The following is a 26655-nucleotide window of genomic DNA, read 5'->3' as shown; positions in this document are numbered from 1 at the left end:
CAAACACCTCCGTCCACATGAGCCTGAGAGAGAAACCTCTATGCCTCCAACCAGAGAGCCTCCAGCAGTCCCGGCATCATATCTTATGATGCTTGAATCCACATCTAATAGAAAAAGATAAACACTCCCTTCTGTGGTGCAGCTGTTAGTCGCTCAGTGTGAAATAATCTTTTGCAGCAACATAAATGTCACAGTCCAAACAGACTCATCCTCATCCTCAGCATGAAGCTGCTGTGTCAATGTCTCCACCCGTCAAAGCCTACAGACAAGAATCGACGCGCCTCCTCTGAGTACATTTAACAGCTGAAGCCGCCGTGCAGAGCCCCTGAGGTTAAAGGTCAAGCAAGGCATCATCTGTGTGTTAATCCAGAACTCATCGATTAACTTAAACTGCAGCCCAGACACATCTCATGTTAACTGCACAGGCGAGAAGGACGGAGAGCAGATCGTCCTTGAGGAATGTTACGCTCTAAAGTGTGTGTGTGTTCCAGAGGCAAGAATGTCTGTCTGTGTGAGGACTAATTTGAGATTATAGGCCTAACAACCTTCAGAAAGCTGCTTGATGATGGGGTTTAGACATGGACGAATCACTTACTGGCTTACAGGCAAACAGTGCCCTGACCTCCTAACACTTTCCTTTACCTCTGCACCGCCATCATCATTTAGCATATCTCTGCAGGTACCTGGTAAGTCTCCAAAACCAGGATCTGACCACAGAGTACCTATCAATCAGCCTCTGTTATTTGCAGCACACCTGCATGTATGTTGCTCTAACACCAACCTATCAATCCTCATCGAGGTCACAGAGAGTCCAGAAACCCCTTATCAGCAAGACAAATCATCGTCCTCTCAGCTCTGTGATGAAAGACGTCTCCATGCTGAAAAATAGCGCAATTTTCAAAGAAGATGAAAGAGGCGAGCGCTGCGACTTCAGTCGCCAGAGGCTCGATCTCCATCTACAGATTTGAATAAAGATCCAGGAGCCGTGTGATAACAGCACAGCACAGCACAGCGGCTAAGCCCGAACTTCAAACAGCACTGGTGCTTTTAATTAAGATAATCTGACAAAATATGGAAATTATGATTATTAGAAAACTACTAACAGGTGTCAAAATACATCATTTAATGTCACAAATACTGCCATGAGTGAAAATAGTCTTTAGATGAGCTTTATCTGCAGGCCTCAGTCAAAGAAAGACCAAAAACAGACGGCCATCTTTGTGTCATAAATCAAAGTGTCTTTAGGTGGCGCGTGTTTTTAACTGTTCCCCAATTTTTTCCTCATTCAACCTGACAGATGGATGAAACATTTAATTAAGTAACCACTGTCGCCCTTCAGGGCCTCAGAGAAGATGGCTGAAAGTCACAGGCCTGTGAGGCCTCTTCCCCGCCGACTGACAGAGAGCGGTAAACAAGAGTTCCTGGTGCGCTGGTACCTGAGAAGACATCTCTTTTGCAGCTGCAGCCAGCAACACCCTGACATCTGTGTTCCTCCGACCGAGCGCGAGATCATTCGCACATCAGCGAGCAGCGCAGCAGGAAAGTGTGTGGGCTGCTGCTTTTTAAGCGCCTGCATTTCCTGCTGCACAAGAATCTCAGCAGGTAAACGTTCAGGGCAAAAAAGAAACACCTGATCAGGCATTCATCACACGCCTTCTGTTCCACCCGCACATCCATCTCATGGCAGCGCTGCAAGCTAAATGCTTTCAAGAGTCTGTCAGTCAATTTGAAACCCATACAGGAAGTCTGGCACGTTGCTAGGAGACAGAAGTTGTCATATCAGGGCTGTTTTGTCACAGCATTGCTCCGAGGTCGTCGGAGAAAAGACCGGAGGTGGCAGGAGCGACGAGCGCGACGGCGGCACATTTTTAGAGTTGCCCTCAAACTGTTTCATGTCACCTTGTCACCATTAACACCTCGACGCCTTCTCAGGCACGTTGACACGTTAATTATGGGCAAACGCAAACAAAAACTGGAAAAAGTAATCTCTCCCACACACACATCTGTTTTCAAAGAAGCCTGGGGAAAGAACGGATAAGGAATATTTAACTGTCTCATTTTATGTCTTTCTGACAACTTAATTTGACTGCAAGTCTCAATTCTTGAGCAAATATTTACATCTAGGCACACGTTTTACTCCTGAATTAGTGTTAAGCATTAATCACTGCACAATGTTGGTTTATTAAGAAATGTGGCACATACATGAACAGGAAAGCAAAGAAAGAAATGGCTGGTTAGGATCAAATAATAATTGATTTCATGTTTATGCAAAAAAAGGTAAAACCCGAACAACGACATGCCCCCTAATGGCCGGACAATTTGTTTACATGTGAAACAAGTTAGCATCTTATGCTTACATTCATACATTACAGCAATATGTGTGATGATAACATGCTAAGCTGTAAAGAAAGGAATAGATGCTACTGTACAAAAGGGTTAAGTTAGGTCAGTTAGCACTTAGCAAGACATGTTCCTCTGGAAGAGTGAGCAGCAATCTGCACAACATGTGTTCTCCTTCTTCCAAAACAGAAGCATATCACCTGGCACAAGGCAAGTGTGGAATGAGAAGGATCAACCAAAGCAAACGTATGTAGAACTCACCCCAACTGAACGGTCCGACTTGACCCATCATGAAATAAAACGTCAGACAGACAATGCAGGAACAGCAGGATCTGTGCAAGAAGAGGGGAAAAACAGGTCAGCATCAGCTGTAAACAATGATGGCCGTCCTAGCTCAGAGGCCTGGAGCAGTACAAACAGTTCAAACCTGTTTATCTGGAACGGACTGACCATACATTCAGCTGTTTAGACACACCTGCAGTTTGTTTACTTGAAAAAAGAAACTACTGAAACATATACCTGATTAAATATATCTCACTGAATGCTGACTTCTGAGCACATAATTGTACTTTTTACAGTAATCTTGAGGAACAAGCAGAGAGGCGTTGGCAGATGTTTTGTGATTATAACTTCTCCAATGTGAGAATCTTTATTTACTGAAATCATTTTGAAGTTTGGACATAAAAATGTCTGTAAAATGTCATGTCAAACTCAGCCGCCCACTAAAAGCCACTTATATTATTAAACAACAAGTTGAACCTTCAGGCATTAACTTCCCACCTGTCATACTCAAATGGTGTATTTCATGCAGTGACGCTCTCTCCATTAGCTGTAATCATGTCGAAACCCCACTAAACCTAATGCATAACAGCTACTTTCTTTCTAATGCAATCAAGATTTAAAATGCCAATTAAACAGGGAAATATCATTCTGAATAACATGAAAGGACTCAAGGAGGTTCAAGTACCTCCCTGCCGATGGAGAGTGTGCTGTTGCCTGGCAATGGGGCAAAACGAAGTCTGACAAACGTCAGAAATCTTAGAAATGTAGCAGAGCAGCACACCCCCCCGCCCCCCCCCAGAGAGTTAACGATTAGCATAATTACCTTTTAAGCAGACAGTGAATACAATGTATAGGCTATTATTGAAAGCTGTTTACAGCATTTAAAATATCACATTTTTACATACAGTACATCCATTATAAAAAAAAATATATATTTTAGTTAACGTTCACATATCTTTAAAAACATGTTCCGCTTTGACACTTCTTGCTTGAGGGTGTTCTGTTCAGCAACAACAACAACAACAGGTTGCTTTCCCTCCAAATCCTCACAGTAATGTGTAATGTGATTTCCAGCTCAGCCTCCTCTTCTGCACCTTTCTTTAGGAAAAATCTAAAACCAGCTGTACAATGTAAATCTGTGGTGGGACGCTCCAGGGCCACGAAATAAAACCATTGTTAGTGGCAAAAAGTGTAGTGCCATAAATGGCCACTTGAGGCTGCCTCTAAAGTCCATCCCAACAGACCTCGATGTTTACACCTGTTCTCTTAGTAGTTATCTTGTGTGTTATTCGAGTCAGTTGCTTTTCCATCTCATGGGAGTCACTTTGTTTTTGGAGCTGACTTGTGTCTCTTTGTAGTTGCTTTGTGTGTCTTTGTAGTGGTCTTGTATCTGTATTCCTGCTGAGTAATGTTTGGTGGCACATGTAGTAGAACTGAGTGCTTTAAATTAGAATCTAAAGACAGAACCATTAGTGGCCCGTTAGGCTCCAACCTGAGCTTCCCTCTGAGTTCATTCAGGTGTTTTGCACATCGATGTGATTTAGCTCGGAAGAAAAATCACACTGTATCCATGAATATATTGTCTTTTTTTCTACCCCTCATTATCAATGAGGGATCAATAACTTAGCTCCACAGACTGCACCATCATTAGCAGTCACTAGTGCTTCATAGCAGTAAGTGGGCTGCAGGCGTTTCAGGGTAAAGCCTCCTTCACTCCTCTCTGTGTGCTGTTAAGATATTTTTCCAATGAGCTTTCCGTTTTCCCAATAATTCCATCTTTCAAGCAAGTTGACATACTTCTTTATTCTAATCCTAAATCCTCTGAGTATAAACCAATTAAGAATACTTAATCCTTCTATTTAAAGTGCAAATTGAAATCTTGAAAACAAGGAAACGGAGGTAGCAGCAGGACAGATAGCAGAAATCATTAAGAAACAGCTGCAGCGTCTCTAGAAGGACAAAGGGAAGCCAGCTGTGTTGTAAAATACACATTCAAACAATAAAAGGAACCTGAATTACCTTGAACACATTATACAAAAGCAATTATGGGCTTTTTTTTCCTGACGGCCAGTTTACAGATAAAAGCCTGTAAAGTCAGAAGTGTTCATTGTACTCTCAGAAAACCAGGCCACCTACTAATACAGTTTGCAGTTTGAGAAATGGCTGTGATGTCTTCTGTCAGCTATTTTCACACCCTCCCTGCCTGCTCGTCTCTTTTAGCGAGACGGACAGCACCGGGGCTGAGGACAAGTTTGACGCTCAGCCAAGGAGAGGAATATTTCACAGAGAGGGATGTCTGCACGGACACCTCCGCCTGGTGAAAACACAAATGGGTCGATACACTGATTGGCACATAGCTCCCAAGTCATGGGTCAGGTCTTACTCTGACAAATCCATCAGCACATACTGGCTGGCTGTCAGCCTCACAGTAATTTACATCTCTGCAGGGGTAAACTCACCGTCAGAGTAAATGAACGGACAACACCTGCTACAACAGCTGTGTTTAAAGTCAAATTCCAACAAAACGATGGTGATTATATCAATAAAAGTTATGGAATTGCAGCCTCTCTGTCCTCCAGCAAGATGTTCCAAAGACCATTTAGACATTATGTTAGAGACAGATTTAACTTCTCTTTACAATCCTATAGCAACCAATTAGTTCGGCAGTTTCGCTTTAAAACGAAGAATATGAATCATCTGTGGAAGCTATAAAACGCTAAAAACATCAGCCAATCCTGTGAGGCGCCTGCACAGAGTATTGGCTGGTTGTCACTCTCTTCCTGGTCTGTGTGCACCAGAGAGGTACGTGCATGATGGCCGAAGTCACAGACTGGTTGGGAGGCGTGGCTGCGGGGTGAGCGCCGAGAGAAAGGGGCGTGTGTTTATTTTTGAAATCTAGCTGAATCTCACCGAGTTTTCTAAATCTCCTACCCTACCTTTAATGCAGGCAGCAGCCATCTTTAATTTTTTAAGCTAAGACTGGTGCGCTTCCTTTGAGTTTCCGAGTCAGAAACTTCCCACAAGGAGCTTGAATAATTCTGACACACACACTACAGTTGGACGAAGTGGAGCCACATAATTATGGCATACAGTAAGAATTCAAAAAGAAAGTATTTGAATGAACATTTGTTAATCAATTTTATCACATTCCGACCAATTGAAGACAACTATGTAACTTAACAGTACAGGGCAACAGATAACTACAGATCACCCAAACTCTTGAGCACTATGTACATCTAATATTTATAACCTATATAATGTGAGATTGTATCCATGTAAGATAACAAAGAGACTGGAATCAGCTCTGAACCCATCTAACATAGAAGGTGCTCATCATCTACACACAAGCACACCTTCACAGCATTAAAGCCTCTGCAGAGGTGAAAACACCATGCTGCTTTCCAAATAGGATGCGGTGATGTCTGGAGACTGTAAATCAGTTGTTTTCCTTGCAGTCCCCCTCCAGAAACATCCTACATATTTTTCCACTTTTTTTTTTATTCCTGCACGCCTTATCCCTGGCTGCCATGTTTGCTGCCTTTAAAGAGAGCAAGGCAGTGGAGCATCTGACAACCAAGCAGGACCCTGTGACATGAGGGACGACAACAGAGGCTCCCACATCAATGCCCTGCAGCTCACCGGTACACACAGGTACACATATATATGTATACAGCGAATCTCAGAGCAGATTACCAGTTGCTCATGAGCTGAGCCACACACAGTGAAGCGATTCCTGCTTCTCCCTGTACATGAGGAGGAAAGCGCGCCTCTCCGCATCGTATCGACACTCACTTAAGATAATGGGCCCTGCTGGGGGAGGATATAGATTGCAGAGTGAATGTGGGAGCAGGCAGATAAAGCGCTTTAGAGAAGGACTCCACAGTACCCGTGGTGGCAATTTGTCAGGATTAAAGCAGGATGGTGTGTCATTGCCGTGGCATCAGGTGTTGTTCATTACCCCGAGGTTGTCAGGGGAATCGCAACCCTGATCTGCGGAAATGCTGAGGTCATCCGAGGCGGTGCTCGGGCACAACAGCACAGACATATCTGACAGCGGCTGTTCTACTCATCGTTTGTGATCAAAAGTAAGAAAACCACATGATAATCCTGATGTGCAGCAATATATGTGCACCAAATCTCTAAATAAAATGCACTAAGACTAGGTCATTGAGATTTTTTGGCTCAATAAAAGATGACTAAAAATAGAATGTTTTTAGTCTTATATCATTAGGTATCCTTGGGTATTGGACATTTGTACAAGTTTTGGCCCATTTACTTCAGTTCCATGTTCATTGCAACACATTAGGTATCAGCGGCACACTGAACTAGCTAGGGCAGTACTTGCAATACCTGCGAAGGAGATTACATCGGGTATCAGCCGATATGCAAATCCCAGCTAACTGTAACAGGGCTGATTGTTGCATCCCTGATTATCAAGATAAGAGGTAGACAGCTTTAACGACACAAAGCACCAGTCCTGAATCACAAAATGGGTGTGACTACGTACTCTGCTACTATGCGTTAATGAGGAAAGCAATGAATAAATAAGTGATCTGCCCCACCAGGTAACAAAAATAATGACAATTCAGAGCAGTGTGAAACTCAGGGAACGGAGTCTCCTACTTAACCAACACACAGGTACCTCAGGATAAAGCTATTTTAGCTCATCAGGGGTACAGTAAGTACAGAAAATAGTGACAATGACCAATCAGGTCAACACTGAAAATATCCTACGTATCCCCGTTTACTGTAACAACCAAAACCGAAAACATTTTCATATTTAAAATCTTGTATATTTTTTAGAAAAAAATGACTTCTGCTTTTTACACAATTGCAAAAATTGTTTAGTTGCCTGCACATATAAAACCTCAAAAACCATATAATGGTCTTGCACATAATCATTCCCTAGTTTAATCGCTTTAATCATATAAAATGGTAAATACTTCCATTTTAGAAGCAGTGTGCCATTTTTCTTCTTGCATTTTGGCTCCAAAAAGAGATTGATCCATCCACACTACATGGAAGACAAAGATAAAATGGGATGCCGAGAGGCCCGTACAAACATCCCTGCATCCACAGGGCAGCCGCTGACCCCCACAGACATCCGCACTGATGAGCCTATGATTACCTTCCTCTCTTTAAAGCTCCTCATACACCCTCATGTACACACATGCACACACACAGCCCTGCGGCTGCACAGCTACAAGAACAAATGTCAAACATAAAACACACAGATGCACACTCAGTACATACACAGCTGACACGCATGACCTTCAGCAGCATCTCCTGAGGCCATGTGAAAGGCTACCTGAGCACACATGCTTTCACAGCACATCTAATGACATGGGCTCTGCTTCACACAATGCTCCCTCTCTGAGCCGATTCTGCTTCGTGCACACGGCTGATGGAAAGCCGGAGGAAACAATTGGTTTGTCCGCAGAAGAAAAGAAAGAAGCCCGGAGAGCTGCAGCTGACAGTGAGAGCTCCAGTCGACATGAAGCAGGCATTAAAGAAACCTGACGCAGAGGACATGCTGTCCTTTAGCCTGCAGGGGTGAGGAGGATATACGTATGTAGATATTATGCAAAGAGATCACCCACTCCCTCCTACGCACAGTGACAGTAATTCTTTATCTTAGCTCATTACACACAAAGAGAACCCATCTGAAGCCAGTGTGGATCAGATCCTTTAAAGTGTCCTGGATATTCGCTCCAGGAAGCTGATTTTAGGTCCAGACCTGACCTAGTTTTACCTCTCTCTTTACCTTTTACTTATTTAGAGGAATAATACCAACACATTTTCACAAATAAACACCACATTCAGTCCATAATTACCCTCCTAAGATATTTTCATGTTGGACAGCCAGAGTGAAATGTACAGATGTTATCACAGTAAACAGGATGCGTTTGTGTTTTTACTCATGGTTGGTTCTGGCATCACAAAATACGGGTTATGGTCAGGTTTTTGAGGTTATTGGGTTTTATTTTTTCCATACTTTTTGGTTTACTAGCACAGGGGTCTGAGTGAAATGGTCAGTTCCACACGTCTTCATTGTCCAACATGTCGGTGAGAGTTGGACTATGATGGAGAGTTGTCCTTCTAACTTCTCGCCCCTTGTACATTGTCAAACAAGTTGCTCATTAACTAAAACTACAACCCCTCATAAATGCAAACCTTATGAGTAATAAGTGATATCGTCCTTAGTTGTAATGTTTCACCAAGTTTATAACTGCATATCACCTCCACAACAAACCTAAGCAACAACACAACAACACACAATAACATAACACAGTAAAGACCAACCTCATTTGTCATTTGACCCTACCCTGTAAACTTCTCTAACAGCAGTACAGGTGTGCTGTGTGACTAAGCTACTGTACAACCTGCCGAGGATTCCTGCACTGTACCCTAAATGTTAATGACTCAGGCAGGTGTTGAGAGAATTGACGGGATAACGAGCTCTGACGAGGCATCACAGAGTCAATCAATGGCAGCGACATCCAATGAGGTGGTCGTAAAGGCCCAGACAAACACACAAAAGCAGTCAATAAAGGCCACAAGTGCAAACTCGGCAAGGTAGAGCTCCACTGCTCCCAGCAGAGGCAGGAAAAAACTATTTTACAGGGTCAGTGTTAAAAGTGAAGCAGCAAGTCCTCACTGCAAACTAGTACTCTTCAAAGGAAAGCAGATGGGAGAGAAGTTTCACAGCAGGAGTGTCGCCGTGCTACAGAGGTCATAAATCAGCTGCTTGGCAAAGAGTGTCGTCAGTCAGGCAGCAGACCGCGGGCATGTTTCAATCAACGGGTCACCAGACGAGCTGACAGCAGAGAAAACCAAGACCAGCCACGGCTGAGGGACGAGACACCGGCAGGAAAGACATACGTCAAAGAGAGACTGGAATGAACTTCTGCGGAGAGAAGCAACAAGTCCTGGCAGCGATAGCAGGCCATCACGTACAGTGCAGAGGATGGCCTCCTTTGTCTTTGTTACCTAAGGGAATGCATTAGTACTAAACAGCACACATCAGGGGGCAGGACTAACCTGAGGAAAACACCTACTCAAAACCAAGATATTTCTTATAGTGGGTGGTTAATTAACTTGCTGAATACGTTGATAACCAATTTCTTCTTTTACTGTATTCAAGCAGTTTTTGGTGTCACACCTGTTACATTTTCTGTGGCTTATTTTTTTTACTGCAACATCCTGAAAAGTACAAGTAAAACACCTAAAACATGTCTTCCTGCAATGTAACAGATAAAAAAGAAAGAAATCTTAAAAGGGTCCAATTTCTTTGATGGTGTGCAGGCTGTAAAAAGCCTGTAGACCAGCTAAGAACATGGTAAAAATTATAGGGATAAATAGGGAGTGCCTATTATTATCATCCATTTACCAGCCTCTCTCTTCACTTGAGGCCAACAGCCTGTCCTATGACACAGACTTGACTAGTTGCCTACAACTGGTTGTGGATATGCTGAAATTTTACACTAACAATTTTAATTTCAAGATGTTTTCTTTGATTATTTCAGCGGATTGATTATGAGTGGGAGACACCTGCAAAAAACAGCCTACAACAGGAGAATCATTTTTTAAAATGTCTATCTATCTAGCCCTTCCTTAAGACCGACAGCGACTGAAGAGTCCAGATTTGGATACTAGCATCAGTTTCAAAGTACACCTGCATCATACAAAGGTCGACCAACAAAAGGTCTAATTTAGGCGATCCAAGTTGCTCTGGATGGAGCCCACTCACTAAGTGAACATTTATAAATCATCTATAAATCTGTCTCAGTCATCTCGGCCTGGATCCATCTTTCCTTCTGCTTCTCCAGTTAGGGATTTAGTTTGATCTAATGGGCCTAATTATACATGAAAAGCCCGCCTGCTTTAGTAAACAGGAAACACAGCCAGAAGAGACGCTAACACTCATTTTGAGACCGAGTGTGGACGCCCACAGTTACAATCTCCTGACTTCGGCAGCCAAAAAAAGATGTGCTCAAGAAAACCCATCAATACCACTTACAGATTCGCCCAATGAAACTCCCTTTCATTTTTATGGCAACAAAGCTAGACAATATTTATTATACAGGAAAAGTGAAGGTGGAAGCGACGCGGTGGTTTGTTTGATGTGACAGCCGGCTCCCGCTTTCACCCAGGCCACCTGAGGAGCGGACAGATTATCATTGACTGTCTGGGAGGAAGCAGAGCTGCAGGATCCGTGCTCAGCCCACAGAGGTTAGGCCTCTGGATGCAGATAAGGCTTTCCTTTTTATCAGACACCTCACAGAGAAAACCAATCCCAAAAGCTGCAGCCTGGCACAGCACCACTGTCTTTAAATGGTTAAATTATAAGAGGCGTAATGGCAGTGGATTCAAAGGACACCTTTGAAATATGGTGCTTTTTCCTGAAAAACCAAATTTCCAGGTAAGGATCAAGAAGCCGCTGTGTGGCTGCAACGGGCCTTTCAAACTGAAACCCAGTTCATTCTTCAAAACACTGCATTTCCATTTTAAGGAACCTGTCATCACATCTAAACCTGAACTTCACAGGTTGGCAGCTGCACACTCCAGCAAGAGGCAACTTTGAGTTGTACCCAAAAAACCTGCAAGGTGACATCAAGTACGAGTGTACACACAGCGCTCGTGTTAGCTGTCCCAGCCAAACTGTGAGGCTTCAAATCAAAGCAAACCACAGGAAGCACGCAGGAAAATATCCAACACTCACAGCTTAATTCCAGTTTGTCCTTTCCCGTGTTTGTAACAGCCGCCAGAATGTCATCGAGAGGGCGTCTATGTGTGAGAAACTTCCCTCACTTCACCCTGCATTGGTGTACAGTTTACATCTGGCATTAACAAGCACTTAGGACAAAAGGTAAGCCATGACTGACGTTTCAACCAACAATGACATGGCCCACGATACAAAACAAATTATTCACTTCGGTTGAAAAGGAGTACAAATATGAACACTTCAGCTTTTCATCCAACTGAACATCCTCCTTGTGGTGTTAATTTTACCATGAAGGCATTCTTATTCAAACCCTTGATAACAGCAGCTGTAGATGAGATACTGATCTCTCTCGATGTCGCCTCATTTCTTAAGAGACTTCAGCAGATGCTGTGGATAAACAGCACCTGCTACAAAGCACTGAATGGAAAAGCAGCCCACTGAGCTTGACAAAGATATCAATATGGACACCTGTGGGCCCTCCTGTTGCCATGACCACCAGCAACAGCTGCAGCAGTGTCACTGTAGTGATATCGTCGCCGCGGGCCGGCAGGGGAAATCGACGCTTCCTAAACAAATTAGCCCGAAGAAAACTGCTGAGGACCAAACCCTTTAATTACATCAACCTGAAACCAAATTACACACGGGCTCCCTAATAACTAATGCACATCAAACCTGCCCCCTCCTGTCCAATTCCATCATCAGTGTGGAACATTTATATTGGGGTATTCATTCCCAGAGGAGACAGAGAGAAATGTCAAGACAATGGCGACACGGCTTATCCTCCCTCCCTGGCCTTTTCGCTTCTCGTTCTATCACTCCCTCCATTCTTCTCGCTCCCCATCCTCATTCATTCAGCCCCACTCCGTCTCCCTTCTCTTTTTATCCTGTCATCTACATTGTGAGGAGCGTCTGTGGCTCCTCCGAGCCTCGGCTGTGTAAGCAGAGCAGAAGAGATGAGAAGAATAGTGAAGCACAATAGCTGAGTTGGTTTCAGATGGATGGGATTTGAAATTCTGCCCACCCGAGGAGCAAAATGAGAAATCTCCTGTTTTTACAAAAGGGAATTTAGACATGATTGTCGCCGTGAAATGAAAGGACTATCAGTCTTAAAAAAACGATCTTTCTGATAGGGTGGACTTCCACAAGAGGAGGATGAAAATCTCAGCCATATAAATGTGAATTAATGTACAAGCCATATCATTATAAAAACATCACGAGTTTGACTCCACCTCCTCCTCCTGCTTATTGTTTTGGCGAGAAAGACAACAAGTAGCAGCCATGAAGGCAAAGTCCTATTGTTTATCTCCAAACCATTACGGCACCAATCCAGGCACTAAGGCAATTAATTACTGAATTATACCACGCTGGTGCACAATGAATGCAATAGGCCCATGGGGCTTTTTTCTCATTACCAGGTACACACTGTCCTACACAGACGAAGCAGGGGGGGGGGGGGGGGGCTTTTAATAACATTTAGTATTCCGATTAAACCGTGGTATGCGGCCAAAGCTCTGGCTTCCAGGGTTTCGGCTCCAAAGTAGGATCAATTTACAATCCAATTAATTCAAATTGTGTGGAAACATGCTCACAAGGAGGAAAACAATCTCCTGTCCCATTAAGGCGAAGACAAACGAGAGTCTGGAAGCAGAAAGAGGAAGGAACACCTCATGTGTTTGACATGGCTGCTTTCATGATTCGCTTCCATCAGAAAAATAAAAAGGCTTTCAAAATAATAACTGCTTTGTGGAGGGTATGTTCTGTGCTTAAAAGCTACTCAGGGGCTGCCGCTGCTGGGTTTGATCTGGGTCTGAAGTGCACTTCAAACACAGTATTTCACTTTGTTAAAAACACACGCGCACACACAGGAACAAACTGAAAATTCAAATAAGCGCCTCTCTTATAAGTCTGATGGGCAGAGATGTCAAAACTCTCTCTGTTCACAGATTCTTCCATCATTCCATCATGGTCAATAATCATCACATGTGATGCTGCTCTTTAAGAACTAATGTATGTCGAGCAACACCGCTGCTAATCACCAGCATGACCTTCACTGAAGTTCAGGAAAATTCATTAATAAGACCTTAATGAAGAGACTTCACGCTGACAGACTTGATAAATATTCCACTTAGAACAGATCCATCCTCACTTCAAAACTTCAACTTCAAAAAATGTAGAATCTACCGACTAGCTTTTTCTGCAGCTTTCAACTACGACTCAAACCCTTCACCAAATCTCACATTGTCATCACATGACTGAGGTTTAAATCTTTAGGTCACACGATGACAACTGAGCCTGCTGAAGACTGAAGACAGTGTGGCGATGAAGACTTTATATAATGTGTCGTATTGCCCAACATCGTCTCATCATGGGGCCAATCCATGCTGGAGAGCAGGGGTACATGAAGCTGGTGGACTTTCATGCCGGAGTCTGGGGTTCAAGTCCCCCCTGACACCGCAAGCCGTTTAGTTTTCACCCAGTTCACCCAAATTTATGTTTTTGCTGCATGTTAACCCTTTCACTATATATATAATGCCTTGTAAATAATTACTGATTTAGTGATAATAAATATGTTTTATAGGTGCCAGCTGTCTACTTTTTTATTTGGTTTCAATTTTTCACAAATAAATGACAATGAAAAATCGCTGCTACCCCCGACTACACTAATGTGTGTCTGTGTGCGGGTTGAAAGGGTCAGCTTGTGGTGCACCACATGTGACCATCAACCTTCCTGCTGGCAAGGTGCTGGGGCGAAGCCCTGCCTGCCACCCTGGAGCTCTGCAGCCACTGAGATGTCTAATGTAGCAGAAAGGAGAGCAGCCTGGCCCAGTTTGTCATTCTGTTTGTGTGCTGATTCAGACTTAAAAACAGGTAGAGCAAAAAAAAGGAAGAAGGGTGAAGTCAGTGAAGCACTTCCCCGCGGCAGTAAAGACACATTAGAGGCCCACTGGAGGATTTCTGCTGGAGTAAATGGGATGCTGCTTCTGCAGACTCTCTGGTGGCTAAGCTATCTTCTGAGGAGTAATTGTGGAATTCTCACAGATATTCCCTTTCTTTCCGCATTTTGCACAGAACCCGTCGCTGTGCGGTGACATATGTGACAGGCTAGTCTATCAGTACCAAAGGAAATCACACGTGTGACATCTAATGTTGACAGCCCATCTCAGGTCTTTTGCATATAAAATGAACAAAAATATTCATCTCACCTCCCTCTCCACCTGCATCTGCACCACCCGTGACTTGTTTTATGTTCAACAATGATCTGTGGAACGGCTGCCAAGCATATAAATCTGACTACGAGGACGGGCTGCTGGCTGGCAGAGCGAGCAGCGGTGAATCAAAGACAGTATGTCTTTATTATGGTGTAAATGGATGAGGCACACAGAGATCTGACTCAAAGAGGTGGAGTAAAGATAAAGGATGGAAGAGCAGGAGGTGCAAACCATCGCCTGTCACAAAAATCAGTCAATCATACATCATCACAGTCAGTACCACTAACACCGAAAAAGGAAAGCCACTCAATAAACTGCAAAAACAGACATTCAGTTGTATATTTAGCGTTATATTATCAAGTTTAAACTTCACACTTGACATCGTTGCTCATATTTAATTTGTTACATCACTGCACTATAATATTTGGTGCGATGTTTATCACAAAAGCTTCAACAACATCATCCCTGAGCTCCGCTAGCGGTAAGCTTCTAGCATGTTACAGTTAGCAGTTTGGCTTTATTAAAAAAAATCTACTATAGCTAACACAGTGCTGTTAATTTTTCCTCTTTGTGCTAGCTATGATTAGCCGAGCCCGGCTAACAATTTAGTATAACGTAAATTCAGGAATCTAAAAACGATCACATTAGCTGCCATACAGACAGAATTTAGGGTTTCAAGGTTGATAGCAGATTAGCATGTTAGCTCTTTGCATATATGCACTCTTGCAGCATGTCACATCAGAGAGAGTTGAACATTGTTGTAACATCAGATAAAAATTCTGAGGTTTGCTGAAGTCGATTCATCCTCTGGGAGCCACAAATGCCAAATTTCATTTCATCCAAAGTCAGGACCAAAGAGTTAGACTGACAGATCTCGTGCTGTGCCTCAAACATGGCTAAAAAAAAATAACCTTCCCCTGCTGGGCATCTACCTTTTATCTGTCCTTCTTCTCAACTTTCCCTCATCACTGCTCTTCTTTTCATTAGCAGCATCCCTTTAGGATTTGTGTCCTTGGGTACCAAAGGAAAGAGAAGGAAGGGGGGAAAAAATAAAACAATCTCAATCACGGCAGGCTGTGTATTGTGACTCCTTCGGCTTACAGACACAGCACAGCATGCGCCTTTTACCACAGAATGTCCCCAGGCGAGCTTGGCCAGGTTCACAGGGCCAGGTCACCCTGAAAAAAACACACATTTTAACAAAGACCTTACCCTCACAGGACAACAACCATATTAACAACTGTCCTTCGGGGGCCACAGCCTGCCAGAACCTGACAGAGAATAAGAAATGAAAAATACACCCAGTCTGACTGCCACCACTGTAAGCCTGGCTCTATAGCTTCCAAATTCAATCCCCAATTCAAATCAAAAAGTAAAATTAGGTGCCGGTGGCTAGGAAGTGTGGACAGAGGCAGAGAGATATCTGCTTACCTGGCTGGCAGAAAGAGACACAGGATGGAAATCATAATAACAGTGGATTTATCTTCCTGAGCTCCAGAAAAAAACATTTAGTCACCATATGGTGCGGCAGTTGATATTCTTTTTCTCATGATGCTTTCATGAAGAGTGGCTGTCGCAGATTGTGTCCCAGTACTGTAATAAATAATGAAGGCGTGTGCGAGTTGGTGAGGCGAGGCAGAGGCAGACATCCCCAGATGTTGGAATAAAATAAAAGTGGGTCAGGTGTCTATCTGATGCTAAGCACAGGGCTATATAAAGCCAGGCATCCGGCCCAATATAAGGACGCTTATAATCTGTCAAGCTTTGATCTATATGTAAAAACCCAGTCACATGATAGCCATCAGTTCCACCTGAGGTGAGCAGTGTGTAAATTCAGAGTGTGATGAGTCCTTTTGGCTGCAGATCATTAAAGGTCAAGAGGTAAGGGGCTGAGTTGTGGCACCTGTTCTGCCTGGTAAACGACTCCCAGGGGTGTTGTACGGCTCTGTCAATACATCAATCAGTGCACAAAAGGGAGGGAGGGCTGTGTGCTGCAGACCTTCACAGCTCAGCGACGTTACCCGGGCTCATCCATCTGAAATACCGCACATCCATCATCCGCCATATCTGCCTCAGATACGCATCCAGGATCATCATGCAAATCTAGGTGTTTACGATGTGTGCCCCCTTCTTCGTGGTAAATCGGCCATGACACAGTCCTGCTCGTCAATCACAGCTGGATCATTTGATTCTTATATTATTACACATTTATTAATGCCTTATTATTATTCATCACAGCCCTGTACAGCCTCTTTGATTTGTGTGGTACTGTTAGCATTTTTACACAACAGCCCAAAGAATAGAACAACATCCATTACTTGAAAAAGTTAGCTACACCTGCACAATGAAGAGGTCCCATTTTCCGACAGAAGAAATTAGAAAACAGCTGCAGCACTGACTTCAACCAGTCACTGCTGAGCAAAGACTGCTCAGAAGTGCCTATACCCCAAAGTGGGTATTTCTTTGCCCTTTAACCCCTCTAAGGGGTATGTCAGCGCATGTCAATTTCAATGCGCAGTTTAAAACTACCCTAGCTCTGGTTATGTTCGCACTATTGAAAACATTTCAGCGGATTCTGAAAGCTGAGACACAGCTTTTTCATTTGTTACGGTAATGATCAAATTGCATGTGTACCAGGGGCGGGAGTTTTGTGGAGCGTTGGTGTAAAATAGTTTGAGTTTAATTTTTGTAATCTCTTGTTGTCTGCATTTATAGTTGTTTATAAAGAGAAATTTGATGAAAATTCAAATCCGTTTTTTTACTTTTCTTGTTATTACACACTGTTCCGAGCATTTACAACATAACACCAAATATGTGCCAGCTTTTCAAAGCAGGTAAAATAATTAATACAAAGAACATTTTCTGACAGAATCATTAAATAAATGCTAACTGTTATGATTGTAGTACAGAAAGGGTTAATAACAGCCTTAAAAAACAACCCCTACAAGGGCTGTGGCAGCTGTACGCTGTAAAACAAACAGATTATGATGATAATATACAGATTAGTTTGAAACTACACAACCTATATTCATGGATGCCTCTTTGCTGGTCCCTAACTAACAAACATGTGACACCCTTCCCCCTGAAACAGGAGTTATTGTACACAGAGGCACATGTATTATTATCTAAACTGCAGCCTCCACAGATCCCATCCAGCACATCTTCTGTCAGCGTCAGAGCAAAACCACCGCTGCACATCCAACTTTTCTCCTGCTTCTCATCCACTTAATGGATTGTGAAGGCAAGGTAAATGATTTTCTTCTGACAACGGACGACGCATTAGCCTTCACCATTCGTCACCGTTTACAATCCATCCTGCCGGCGGAAATAACAGCATCTATCATCGGCGGAGACACCCAACAAAACAACGGGAACACCGGGGGAGAGACGGTGATTGATTCAAATTGGATCATGTTCAGGAATCCCAGGCCACAGGTCCACAGCGTTCCCCAACCAAAAAAAAAGGCCATTAAATGGCGTGAATAAGGATGGATGGACGAGCCAGCGTGTATGCACACAAGTCATTTTAGATTAGAGCGGCTGAACAAATCAAGCGTCAGGCAGCAGAAAGAAGAAACACAGCAGTATCAGCTCAGCGGCCAATCAAATCCCCAATATCAGGAAACTCCAGACAACAACTGCATTGAACATACTGATGTGAACAATTCTATGAAAGCGTTTCAATTTGTGGAGGCCTAACACTTCCAGTTACTTCCGTCATCTTCCCTCGATTGCCACTTTAAACCTCATCTCTTCCTTTCCTCTTTCTTTTATGGCAAATTAAATTTACCCAAGCAGTGCAGTGCTTTTTTATGTCTGGCAGATATGGAGACCTTCCCTCGTTACAGAAGGTCAACGCCGGCACCCCATCAGTTGTCAGGAAGCTCTCAAAAAGAGCCTGAAATTGATTCATCAGCAGCGGCGCTCTTAGCGGATGGTGTGACCAACATTATGAATAAAAATGCACAGAGATGGAGAGCTCATCATAAACAGTCAGAGGTAGCACCAGCAGCTCACAGAAATACAATAGTGTGTCATATTGAGGCTTTTATAGAGCATGTTTTCTCATCAAGGAATCTCACATAAGAGTTCTTTAAGTAAAACAAAATGGCACCGTGTACTTCCTGTTAACTAAGGTTGGGCGATATTGGCAAAAAAATAATTACGATTAATTGTGGCATTTAGCCGATAACGATTAATTTGACGATTAATTGATGACAATTGCACTGACATGTTTTTTACCCTAAATCGCCACATTGTTCTAAAATGATAAGTTAACTCCTTCATTCTAACAGGTTAAGCTGGTGAGTAGTGATTAGGCACCAACCAGCCATGTTTGAAATATGTATTGATAAGATGCACAAACTGCTTCAAAATAATAATGAAGCAAACATTTAAAGTAACTTTGTCCTTTAAATGTTCTTATCTTAAGGTCAAAGAGCAGTGCATATGAACATTAACATTAAACAGGACAAATAAGTTCAGAGAAGTGATAATCAGTGATTATTTCAAGTTAAAAAAATGTGTCTGTGTAACCTGTGACTGGAATATGTCCCACACTAGTGCATGTTTTCTACTAGCCTACATAAATGTCATTGTCTGTACTGTATCCCCAATGGTACAATAAATCACCCATTAAGGAATATGACATGCAGTTTTTCAGTAAACAATATTTAGCTTTTAATCTTAGTGAAACAATTATTATTAATTATCAATTAATCGATCGATAAGGTTATTCAACTAACGATTAATGAATTAATCGATAATTTGCATCCCTAGTTCACACACACAAGCACACCTACGGGCAATTTGGAATGACCAATTCACCTAAGCACTTCTTTAGAATGTGGAAGGAAGGGAGAGTGAGATTCCCCCTAGTGAATGCATAATTAAGGGCGTGGCTGCTTGAAAGGAGAGCAGTAGGTGCCAATATGGCACCGGCCTGAGCCTCCACACTGAGGGGTCATCCACCTTTATACACAGTCTATGATTTATTTGACGCCACCAGAGTGGCCACCTTGCAACAAAACAACCGTGTATTAAAAATAACAACAAGCAACACAAACACTAGATATCATCAACAAGCTGGATTTGGTTCATCGCAGCCTCCTGAGGCCAAACACAGCCTCCTCTGTTGATGCTGAATGTTAAGTAGGTGCAGCAAAGTGCCACATGGATGTGAGCCAACAGTCTCATGAGCTGCTGTGTGAAATTATTTATCTGCTCGACTTCAGGTAGCACTGAAGTAAACAAACTGTCCTTTTCATGGTTCTCTTGTCCGTGTGAACAAGCGCCCCAGTGTTTCCTGTCACTTCCTGTTTTGGTGCATGCTTCTTAACCACTTCCTCTTCTCAGCCTTATCTGTATACAGAGAGAAGCCCCGCCGTGCAGACAAGGGATTGTGAAATTATTAACACAGATGAAAGTGCGTGTTATCCGCCTCCCTGCAAGATTGGAACAGAAGTATAAATGTGTAGGCAAGACCTTGATGTGCATCTGCTCATAATAAAGTGGGGAAAATGCAAAATAAAGAATTCAGGGGGACAAAATACTGCTTTTTTGTCTCTCCTTTTGCCTGAAAGAAAAAACTCTTCACAACTGACAGGGTACCAGCATAAAAACTTGCATTTGTGAAGGTGTCAAAGCAGGAAATGCTCCCACAACATGTGGAAAATAAAGAGAGATACCAGACTAAACTCTGGGCGGAGGGAATAAACGGAATCAATATGGTAAAAATTCATGACACAAATTACCCAAGATCCCGTAAAGGCCACCCTCTCCCAACAGATGGGAACCAATTAGCCACCTGACTCCCACAAACACTTGGGCAGCCACGTGGAGCCAAGATGCAAATGAAGCAGAGGGAAAGGTGGAAGCAGACCTGCCAAACGTCCTGGGAGAGGAGGAAATTAATGAAGGAGACAGCAGAGTTGCACTTTTGGAAAGCGGAAAAGGGAATAAAGTGGGAAATGATGTATGGCGGGTAGCACAGAGCCGGACTGAAGGTCCGCAGAAAGGTTACAGACACGATGAGCAGGAGGGCAGAAATACAGTCTGTTGTTGGCATCTCATTCTGCATCAGCAGAACGTTGATATCACAGTTACCCGGTGCAGTGCCACAAATGGCTTCAAAAATAAGGCCCCGTTCACACTGGAGAAAGTCAATCAAGCTAGAGTAGGATTGAATTGCATGTGTCGTGCGTTTTTTTTTGTCCCAGGGCACTCGTTCTTTCGTTCTTTGTTTTCGGTTCAAAAAGCAGTTTATTCCTTTGTAGCCCTGTCGAAAATACACTCGGGGCAAAGCTGTCGTGGTTCGACGTTGTTTACATACGGCTTTTGTACGCGACCTGGACATTGTCACGTCGCTAGTGGGATCGGCTAGCCACATTTGCGTCAGACCTGAGCCCGATTTGAGCCAATCCGGCTAGATCCACCTCCAAGAGGTGGCTTGAAATCAATCCGGATATATCCAGATTTGCGTTGTTCAGACTCAGGAAAAAACGGCCCGAATCCCGCTCTAGCTGGATTGATTTCCCCAGTGTGAACGGGTCTCAAATCTCAAGTCTCAAATCTCTCATTTCTCAATACCCCCTAGACAGACAGTGCCAAGATGGCGACTGGCCTGGCCAAACAATTCTGCAGGAAATCTATGAGGTGACGTCACAAAGGGTTTGTCCAGCTTTGTTGTTCCTCCTTAAAACCACTGAGGTTGACATTTTAGGCTTTTAGTGAATTCTCTCAAATCCTGCATAGATTAAAATCTGTCACCCATATTCATCCTTATCTCGTTTTCTTCTAAATGCCTCCTGTCATTCACTCCCGCCTACAATCATCACTAAATGCGCAAACTAGGATTTCATACGGACAAAATCCTGGCCTGCACAACGATAAAAATATAATAAGCTGCCTCTTTCAATGTGACACAAAATAAATCTGTAATGTTTTTTATTCCAAACTCCAAAAAAAACAGATTTCAAATACCTCCCATTCAGCCAAAGTAAGATGAAGACAAAATGTCTGGAATGAGATGCCAGGGCAGGTTAAGCTCCAAAGGACAATTTCAAAGCGTGTGAACATATCTAAGGCTCTAAACTCAAAAGGCAATGTTTACCTTCATTCCCTCTGACTGCTCTCACAAGCCAGGCGGCTGTTAGATAAAGCCGTGTAAATATCGGTAAGTGTGGGTGATATAAGGCGACATATTCCCCAAGAGATTAAGTCATACTGATGCTGAATTCTATAGCATAATCTGGAGCTTGTCCAAGGACTGCATGAAAATAAATGGGGCAGGGATGTTGCACGCTCCTGTTAGACTTGTCTATATAGACTCAAGATTGTTTCCACCAGCCACAGTGTTCCTCTTTTTCAAATTAAACCAGGCACAGCAAGGGCTTTGGCAGAACCCTTTTTGTTCTGTTTGTAAGAATGGTGCCATTTAGACTAAAATGTCTTAGGTCTGCCTACCATACAATAATCCTGCCAAATTAATCACGTTATACTTAAAGTACAGAGTGCAATCTGATCGGTACTGACTGCCAAATAAACAAACAACTTATGAATACACGTGATCGTCTATGAGAGGAACAGTTAAGCCTGTGCAAAGCAAAAACAGTCTGACAGGCATGTAAACCTTTCTGTGATACTCTGATCCAAAGAATATAAACTGTGTAATTTGAGAACGGGTTGTGTTTATTAAGTGAATTCCTTAAACTCCTGGACTCAGGCTGACATTTTGTTTTTCTGTTGTTCTGGTAACTCTTGCTCATTTATTGCTTTTGACAGACAAAGTTAGTGAAATAAATCTAATATGAGCAATTTATATATAGGCCTATAGTTATAATGATAACAACAAATGCTGCACCAATCCACACTAGCCACTTTATGAGGTGTTTGCTAGGCGTCTGTACATTGGTCACTGGTCCATCAAACTCTTAATAATAAACAAAAAAATGAAATAAACCCTTTCAATGTAAGCTATTAGCTCTGTGACAGCTAACAATGCTAATAATGAGCTAACTCAACTAAACACAGCTAATGCACTAATTAGAATGAGTTCTTGAATTAAAGGACAAAGCTAATATTAGCCATTATAAGGATTTTATTATGAGCTGTATGAGTTAGCAAGCAGACAAATGCTTCACATAATGAAATATTGAGCAAAGCTAAACTTATCATGCTAACTTCTTTGACAAAGCTAAACCACCAAACAAAGCTAATGTCAGTTAGCTTTGTTAGCCCATAACAACTGTTAGAGTGTTGTTGTTGTTGTTAGTTTGATTAACCTTCCTTATCTGTCCTTCAAGGAGTGCAGACGTGTTTCTGACTGCTCCTGCTCTGCTCTGCTCGCTCTCCTCCTGTCCTGTGTTTTTTGTGACACCCTGCTTTGCTATTCTTGGGATACTTTGTTGACATGGAGCTAATAAATATGTTGCTCAGTGCATTGGACAACATTTTCTCACAAAGGAAGACATGACCGGGAGAACCCCTCTGCCCTGAAGGGACATTCGCTGGCGGATATGTCCGTGATTCCTGGGAAACCTGGCGTCTGGTATGTCTCCAGCCACTGACCCTGGAAGATGTGGAGCACCTATTCATCTATTGGACATTGGTGGTAGGCATACTCCTGAATTGCGTGGGAGCTGTCCTGCTGTACCGAAAAATTGGGAAAGCCGCTGCTGGCAAATTGGCACTACCGCTAAGCGTGGACACAAAACACGACCCTGGGCTCGTGGGACCTCGGATGTCGGAATTACATCAGAACATGGACCGGATTGAGGTTCTGATCTCTAACAATTCAGCCCAGGGCTGGAAGCAGGTGGACAACATCGGAAGACAGTCCGACCACTTGAGGATCTCAATGGAAGGAATATCTGTCAGGCTGGAGGAGATGTCCAAGGTTCTCCGTGCACCTGTTAGGGACGAATGAGCACTGAGGCCAGACCGACCAATTGATTACTGATCTGGGCAAATTAATCACGGATCGAAATTGTTGTATGATTTTTGGCTGTTTTTCATCTGCTGCCCCCCCCCCCCTCCCTCTCCTGGGCCTGAAGAATAGCCCAGCAGCTGTGCTCCTATCTGACTCCTGTGCAACTTCCTATCTCCCTTCAAGGACAACTGATGTACTGCCCGGCGGTCTCAGTCATACTATCGCACACACTCCTATGGAACTGACGCACATACACTCCCCTCCCTAACCCTGCCCTGACCGGCTGCCTCCGTATCTGTTGTTTTCTTCCCTCATCCTTAGTGTCCATGAAAAAATTCCATCACGTTACCACGTGTACTGTAATCAAATGTCAATGTCATTATGTTTGTGCTGATTTTGTATGTATCACAAATGCATCTGCACTCTAACCTTCGGGAGCGCAGGTGGCGGCGCCGGATGGCTGTGGCTTGGAGGCGTACTCCTAACGTAATTCCGCTGTGTACTAGTATGTTTGTACTTGTACTCGTGACAAATAAACTCTACTCTATTCTATTCTAAAAACAAAAAAGCTAGAGATAAGCTAACCAAATAGCAATTAGCTAACCAAACGGACAGTTAGATGAGGGACAATAAATTGGTTAAACATACTTGGACGTATTCAATAGTCCTACATTTCCCATGATGCAACAGATTCTGGCTTTTCAGTAGCTCAGAAAATAATAATACCTGGCGTGCTTCTTTAATAATGAGTAAATGTGTGTTTAAGAAGACTTTTTAAAAATAATCCACCAGTCAAATGACCAAACCAGACCCTGGGGATAAGCTAGTGGTTAAATTTCCTCTAGCTGCGAGCACAAATTCCTTATTTTGTTTAAACAACACACCCAAACCAGATGCTCAAACATGCAGAGAACGATTTTAACAGAGGAAGAGGAAGCAGCAGCTGCAAAACTCTCAGCTGTACTTCATGTTTTTACCTTGCACGTCCACTCTGAGGTGGCGGAAAGTCCTATTTACACTACAAAGAGGCAGACTGCAGGAAGGGGCTGCAGAGAAGTGACCCAGGTGTCACCGCAGACCGCCTTTAATCAGACCCAATCAGAGCAACAGCGGCTGAGAGGAACAATAGTGCCGGAGCTGCGCGATAAAGGCGGCAGATAGCAACACCAAGCACAGTGAAGGCTTTCAACAGTCTGATAAATACGCCTTGAAAGATAAACAAATCACAATATTCAATATCTACATTTTAATTAAAGTCACCGTTTTGCACGTAAACACGCAAAAGTGTGCAGACAAAAGCCAAACAGCGCGGATGCCGCTCCTACTTACAGTAACAAAGCCAGTCCTCCACAGATGTGATAACTTGTTTCCTGAGTCCGCTTCAAGCAGACTAAGAAACGCACAGTTCTAAAGACAAAGGGAGGAACGCGGCTCTCACCTTCTCCCTCCTCCGGGTGTCAGCGTGTGTCTGTCAGCGTGAGTCTGCTCCTCGCGCTCCTCCGCGCGTGTAAACGGGGGCAGCAGCTGTGTGTGTGTGTGTGTGTGGAGGAGACAAATTGTTGTTGCGCGCTCCTCCGACGACTTGTTTCCAGTGGGCGGCGTGGCTCCTCACACTGAACACACACACACAGAACCTCCCACTGGCGACACACTCCCCGCGCCGGCTCAGCCTCCTTCTGAAAGCGGACACGCCCTCTCACCGTGAGGCGGAGGGAGAGAGAGAGACAAGGGGAAAGGTGGGTGCCTGCTGTGACACTGTAAACAAAAAAATGTTGCATCTTGCCATTGCTGTTGACCCACTTTCACCTCTGGACACCAAGAGGTGGCTCAGCTGGTGTCCAGGTGCCAGGAAAATAATGTCCTTAAACGCTGAGAAGACCAAGGAGATGATCATTGACCCAAGGAAGAGGAGAGACCAGCACGCCCCACTCTTCATCAACAAGGCCCAGGTAGAGAGGGTGAAAACCTTCAAACTCCTCTGCACCCACATCAGTGAGGGTCTCACCTGGGCTCACAACACATGGCAGATCATCAGGAAGGCTCAACAGAGACTCTTCTTTCTCAGGAAGCTGAGGACATTTGGATTATCCTCCAAACTCCTCAGCAACTTCTACAGACGCACAGTGGAGCGTCCTGATCTTTCAGCCATGTTGTCTCTTATGACCAAAAATGACCCATCATGTTAGTGTTTTAGTGTCTGGTTAGATTAAGATTAAGATTAATCTTAATCTTAATCTAAGCAGACACTAAAATACTTACTTAACACCATATTGTGTCACCTTTGACAACCTGTAACACATGCATTGTGTTGCTAAACAAAAGTGTGCGTTCTGCAGATTTCACTGCTAATGTGTAAAATGAGAGGAATCTGTTTGATATAATAAAGCAGAATATTCGCATATTCTCTCATAGGAGATTAAAAACAGCAGAAATAATGACAGATTCAGTGTCGTGTTCCTCCGAGAGTCTTACAGGAGCTCTGATTTTTTTTTTTTTCCAAAAAGCGATTTTTAGATTGAACACTATAATTAAATGTGGTGACCAGAGACTAATTAAAAGTAGTGGCAATTACATTTCACGAGCAAGGAAGGCTCTGAGTTTGGGGTTAAATTATTAAACGGAACCCAGAGGATGCATTTAACAAGATGCTATATTTATACGTGTGTGTGTGTGAATATCTTGGAAGCCACCTGGGCTGCAGGCCTCAGGTCCCCGTGGAGTTCACTGACGCTTTCGCTGCAGTTGTAAGTAGTCTTTGATATATTTGCTTTAATTATGGCGGATAATGAATTTAAATTTGCAATGCACGGAGGCTCAGAAATGGCAACCCTTCCCCCTGGGTGTCCGTAAATGTCTGATAGCGCTCCAGGATCCAAGGGGGGAGTTTGGGAAATCTTACACAAGATTTGACTTAATGAAAATAGATAGGCCTGTGAAATGCTAATGTTGACTTTTGGTGCCCAATTCTCTCCCTGCAGCCCGAAGGACTCGCTGCTTCAAATACATCAGAGTGTCTATAAAAGAGGCGTGCGCTTCTCACGGGGGAGAGCAGAGCTAACCTTTAGCTTAGCTTTACATAAATGCTGGCCCCTCGATCATGCACGAATTAGGCCAAAATTTAAAATTACAGGAAGCCTGCTATCCATCCACGTCCGCTCCAACCCGCCCAC

At 43.4% G+C, this 26655-nt stretch overlaps 1 protein-coding gene across 3 annotated transcripts in view; it reads right to left on the bottom strand.

Annotated features, from left to right (window-relative positions):
* The window catches only part of rnf152 (ring finger protein 152), a 34646-nt gene extending 9559 nt beyond the window's left edge, over positions 1–25087 (bottom strand). Inside the window, exons 1-3 of one of the 3 annotated variants that reach the window (XM_028433334.1) lie at positions 8223–8233; positions 3717–3720; positions 2602–2672 (exon numbers count right to left, since the gene is read on the bottom strand). The gene's annotated coding sequence lies outside the window, so the exon portion shown is untranslated. Of the gene's footprint in view, positions 1–2601; positions 2673–3716; positions 3721–8222; positions 8234–24814 lie in introns of those variants that run through there. The other 2 variants (XM_028433331.1, XM_028433333.1) reach the window with 2 other exon arrangements.
* Between the last annotated feature and the right edge of the window lie 1568 nt (positions 25088–26655).

The sequence above is a fragment of the Parambassis ranga genome, chromosome 20 (genome assembly GCF_900634625.1).
Source record: "Parambassis ranga chromosome 20, fParRan2.1, whole genome shotgun sequence".
In the NCBI taxonomy this organism is placed as follows: Eukaryota; Metazoa; Chordata; class Actinopteri; family Ambassidae; genus Parambassis; species Parambassis ranga.
Note: the sequence above shows the minus strand (reverse complement) of the source record. Positions and strands in the feature narration are given on the sequence as shown.